Source organism: Glycine max, chromosome 15, assembly GCF_000004515.6.
Source record: "Glycine max cultivar Williams 82 chromosome 15, Glycine_max_v4.0, whole genome shotgun sequence".
NCBI lineage: Eukaryota > Viridiplantae > Streptophyta > Magnoliopsida > Fabales > Fabaceae > Glycine > Glycine max.
The window spans coordinates 24,379,828-24,385,546 of record NC_038251.2 but is presented as its reverse complement, the minus strand read 5'-3'; the positions used below and the strand labels follow the sequence as shown (position 1 = coordinate 24,385,546).

Sequence of the window (5,719 nt, the reverse complement as noted above, 5' to 3'; positions counted from 1 at the left end):
TCAGCCCTTATATTTTAGGGCACCTAGACTAGTTTTTGTATTAGGGGTAGTTTTGTAATTTCACATGCACTAAGTGGATATTTGATGTGTGTGGTTGGAAATAACTTTAATTGAATTGGTAGAAGCCCAATCCAATTAAATTTTAGAGGGGGAGGTGAGCATTTGCTTACTACACCCCATTGCCACATCATATAGTCACACTTTGTGCATGTCCTTCATGCTTTTCATGCCTCATGACACCTAAGCACACTTAGTGGAGAATCTTGGATTAGTGGGCTGAATCATATCTAAAATTCACTAATCATAATTAGTGAAATTTTGGCTCCAAAGTTTGGCTCCACAAATTCAATTTCAAATTCAAGTGAAATTTGAATTTCCCTCCAATTTTGTGTGACACTTAGACTATAAATAGAGGTCATGTGTGTGCATTTTTTTCAACTTTGATCATTTGAATATTAAACTTCAGATTTCAAAGCTCATTTAGAGCACAAAATTTCGTGCTCTTCTCTCCCTCTCCCTTCATTCATCTCCTTCTTCCTCCAACCTCTTATCCATGGCGTCCTATGGTGGTGAGCTTCTTCTAGACTCATCTTCTCCTTGAAGTGGCGTCTCCTCTCTCTCTCTTCCTTTCTCCATTCCGCTGCCATTCATCCTCCAAGAAGCAAAGGAATCCATTGATGAAGAAGATCCTAGGCCTACAAGCTCCAATGGAGCTTGCATCATGTGGTATCAAGAGCATCTTCATCTAGGTGTTGAGGAAAAAAGCCCAGAGTTTTAAGAACCTCAGGATTTGAGGTCAAATCCTTTTCAAGGGGGAGGGAATGATGCAATCCTACCCCGCAAGGGCATTGGATAGAAAACTCCAAGTAGATTGGGCCAGAGATGCAAGAGAAGGCCCTAGGGTTCTTATGAGCCTTAGGGTAGATTTCGGGCCCATGGGCTAAGTACGAGCCCACTTATCTTTGTAAATATTAGATTAAGGTTTCATTATTTTTGGGCCTTGTATTTAGGGCTCCACAATGTAGGTAGGGTACCCTAGAAATATAGGATTTTTCAGCCCTTATATTTTAGGGCACCTAGACTAGTTTTTGTATTAGGGGTAGTTTTGTAATTTCACATGCACTAAGTGGATATTTGATGTGTGTGGTTGGAAATAACTTTAATTGAATTGGTAGAAGCCCAATCCAATTAAATTTTAGAGGGGGAGGTGAGCATTTGCTTACTACACCCCATTGCCACATCATATAGTCACACTTTGTGCATGTCCTTCATGCTTTTCATGCCTCATGACACCTAAGCACACTTAGTGGAGAATCTTGGAATTGATCTTGGATTAGTGGGCTGAATCATATCTAAAATTCACTAATCATAATTAGTGAAATTTTGGCTCCAAAGTTTGGCTCCACAAATTCAATTTCAAATTCAAGTGAAATTTGAATTTCCCTCCAATTTTGTGTGACACTTAGGCTATAAATAGAGGTCATGTGTGTGCATTTTTTTCAACTTTGATTATTTGAATATTAAACTTCAGATTTCAAAGCTCATTTAGAGCACAAAATTTCGTGCTCTTCTCTCCCTCTCCCTTCATTCATCTCCTTCTTCCTCCAAGCTCTTATCCATGGCGTCCTATGGTGGTGAGCTTCTTCTAGACTCATCTTCTCCTTGAAGTGGCGTCTCCTCTCTCTCTCTTCCTTTCTCCATTCCGCTGCCATTCATCCTCCAAGAAGCAAAGGAATCCATTGATGAAGAAGATCCTAGGCCTACAAGCTCCATTGGATATGTTGCTGCGAACTGATTGCCCAATGTAATAAGCTTTAAAAATTTTGTTTTTCTGGTCATCTACAGCCTATACAATAGAACAAGGTTATCAGGCTATCATATAGTGTTGGAAGCAATTCATATATGTTTGACATCATCACTTACATGCACAACAGAGTTAGGATGTTTAATTAGAGAACTTTTGGTAGACAAGATCAAATTGTTTCCCTTAACATCTACATTGATTAAAATGAAACATTAAACTAATAGTTGCAGCCTTGCAGGTTTATGATATAAGTTATCAACTTGATAGATGACACTGAAAAGCAAAACATAAAATAATAAGATTGAATCTTATTACATTAGGCAATCAGATTCTGTTCCATTTCAGTACAAATGTACAATATATTCTGTTTGGATTCTGTGGCTGATTCTGTTCCTTGGCATCAAGTTTGCAGCCTAGTTTGGATTCATTCCACAAATATATAGATCATGTTATATCCTGTTGGCTGTTGCTACTTGCTGCTAATTGACTAATTATGTTCCATTTCAGTATAAATGTACAATATATTGATACTATGTTCCATTTGTTGCTAATTCTGTTGCTACTTGCTACTGCTACTTGCTAATTGCTGTTGCTACTTGCTGCTAATTTTATTCCATTTTAGTATGTCTGGGACTGGGAGTGGGAATGGATCAGATTCATCAAATGCCAATACAGGCACATCCACAGGTGCAACAAGCAGATGCAAAAATGCTCCAGGAAATAGGATTGATATTGGGTGGAAGCATGGGACAGATGTTTTAGGGAATGGTAAAAAAGTTAAGTGCAACTACTGCTCAAAGATCAACAATGAGGGAATTTTCAGATTCAAGCATCATCTTGCTGGGACTAGATGGGATTCTGAATCTTGTGCTTCAGTGCCTGATGAAGTTAAGATGCTTAGGATGAACGTTGTTGCAGAGGTTGCTAATGCATCAGAGAAGAGAAGAAAGTTGAACAGTATTCATGAAGAAGGTACTGAGGGAGTGGAAGTGGAGTCAAATAGTAGTCAAAGTGGAATACAACGGAAAGGGATGCTTGCTTTCAAAGGAAGAGGAAAAGCAAAATTTGTTCAGGCTAGTGGTGGTGAGGGAGTTCAAGCAACTTTAAATAAGTTATATAAAAAAGCTGACAAAGATAAAGTTGATGATCAATGTGCTGAATTTTGGTACACAAGTGCCATTCCATTCAATGTTATTAAAAATCCAGCTTTTGCAAAATTTTGTGACATGGTTGGGAGATATGGGGTTGGCTATAAACCTCCATCATATCATGATATCAGAGAGAAGCTTTTGAAAAGAGCAGTGGCCAAAACTGATGTAATGCTTCAAGAATTTAGGGACGAGTGGAAGAAAATTGGTTGCTCAATTATGTCTGATGGGTGGACAGATAAAAAAAGACGTTCAATTTGTAATTTTTTGTTGAACCGTCCAAAAGGGACTGTATTTCTTTATTTATTGGATACCTCAGACATCTCAAAAACAGCTGACAAAGTGTTGAAGATGTTGGATGATGTAGTGGATTTTGTTGGAGAGGAGAATGTAGTGCAAGTGATAACTGATAATGCTGCAAATTACAAAGCAGTTGGAGAATTGTTGATGCATAAACGAGAGAATTTGTATTGGACCCCAAGTGCTGCTCATTGCATTGATTTAATATTTGAAGATTTTGAGAAACATTTGAAGGTTCATTAGACTACTATAACGAAGGGAAGAAGGATCACCACCTACATTTATGGTAGAACAATGTTGATTAGCATCATGAAGAAGTTCACAAATGGAAGAGACTTGATTAGGCCTGGTATGACTAGATTTGCCACAACTTATTTAACTTTAGCTTGCCTTCATGAATTGAAAGCATCATTAATGAACATGTTTATCTTTGAAGAGTGGAAAACAAGCAAGTTTGGAACTTCACAAGAGGGGAGAAAAGTACAGAATGTGGCTTTGGATAGTCAATTTTGGAAGAACATAACCATGTGCCTCAAAGTTGCTGCCCCTCTTATGGTGGTCCTTCGATTGGTGGATTCAGATGTAAAACCCGCCATGGGTTTCATATATGAGGAGATGGAAATGCAAAAGAGAAGATAAAATGCAACTTTAATAACACCAAGAAAAGGTATAATTTCTAAACTTTCTTAGATTTAAGATTTGCTTGTGTATTATTTTAAGTTTTAACTATTTCTAATATAGCATATTTGATATCTATTTACTATGTAGCTATGAGCCTGTTTGGAAAATTATTTATGAGAGGTGGGATCATCAGCTTCACAGGCCTTTGCATGCAGCTGCATATTATCTTAATCCTCACCTGCATTATGAACCTACTTTCAGACATGATGACCCTCAGCTGAAAGAAGGGTTACACATGTGTATGAAAGATTGGTCAAGGATGTTGTAGAAAGGAAAAAAAAATAATTTGCAACTTGTTGAGTTTCATTTTGCTAGAGGGCTTTTCTCTATGGAAAAGGCAAAGGACAGTAGAAAAATCATGCAACCTGGAGAATGGTGGGAGATGTTTAGTGATGGAACTCCAGAGTTGAGGAGATTTGCTATTCGTGTTTTGAGCTTCACTTGTAGCTCTTCTGGGTGTGAGCGTAATTGGAGCTCATTTGAAATGGTAATTCAATTCAACCTTATGACTTTAATTTATTTGTTTGATGATTTTACTTATTTGGTTTACCCGTTTAGATAGTAATTAAAATTTGATTTTTAATTATAGGTTCATACAAAGAGAAGAAATTGATTACAACAAAAGAAAATGAATGACTTGATTTATGTCATGTATAACTTGAAGTTAAAAGGTAAACAAAATAGAAAAACTATTGCTCTTCCATTTGATGAGATTGAATCTGACAATGAATGGATAACTGAAGAGGGATATAATGATGAGGATGAGCAACCTCAAGCTGAAGGTCATGGTGACAATGTTGAATTAGTGGGAGATGTTGGAGGAAGTTCAAATGATCCAGTTGTAGATGCTTTTAATCTAGATAATTTAATTTTCGTGGAACCTAATGATGATGCACAGTCTGAGGAAGACCTTGATGATGATGGAGATGGTGATGAAAGTGATGATATTCATGGAGATGATCCTATTATAGGATTGGACATGCTTCTTTGAAGATATTTGTGTTTTTTTTAATTATTTAAATGCTTTAATTTTGAACACATATGTTTTGTAATAGACTAATATGAAGTATGAACTATGAACTATGAGCTTATTGTAATTTGTTTGCAAATTGGTGCATTTTGAATATATTTACTTATCCATTTTTTTACGAAGTAGACTCTTACGAGTCTACGAGTCGAGTCTATGAGTTGACTCGTAGAGCTCTCATGAGTTTGCATAGACTCTCGATATTGATAACCTTGGTTGCAACCTTTTTGTAACCCCTTATCTCAAGGAAACCATCATGGCATGGAAGAGTATGTCTCGTTGGAGGTCATCCACAGTGATGACCATAAGATCTATAAGTTTTATAGTGTGAAAGAAGGAGAAGAAGAAAGAGAAGGAGAGAGGAAAAAAAAGGGGGGGAGAGGAGGGATTCATTGTTAGTAGTAAGCAGTGGCGATTCTGGTTTTTGATAAAGATGTTGAATAATATAAACTTGATTTAGTCTATCAAGTGTTAGGCTCATTAAGTTTGTGTTATTTGATAGCTGCTAAATAAATGCGTTTAGATAAGAGAAAGTAAAGAGAAATTATGTTTAAAAATAATTATTTAGCAGTTATTTGTGGTAAATTGTTAAAAATTAATGTTTTGTTAAATCCTCGATGCAGATATAAAAAATGGAGTGGCAAAAAGCAAAAAGGTGGAAAAATAACGAAGAAAAGAAGGACTCGGAAAGGCCCAGCCTAATGTCGCGTTCAGCGCGCCACTCACGCTGAGCTAGCAGCACGAGAACTAGCAGTTGCG

The 5,719-nt window shown here is 36.8% G+C and overlaps 1 pseudogene; it reads left to right on the top strand.

Moving 5' to 3' along the window:
• Positions 1-2,427: 2,427 nt before the first annotated feature.
• LOC102668103 (uncharacterized) lies at positions 2,428-4,924 on the top strand (annotated as a pseudogene).
• The last annotated feature ends 795 nt before the right edge of the window (positions 4,925-5,719 follow it).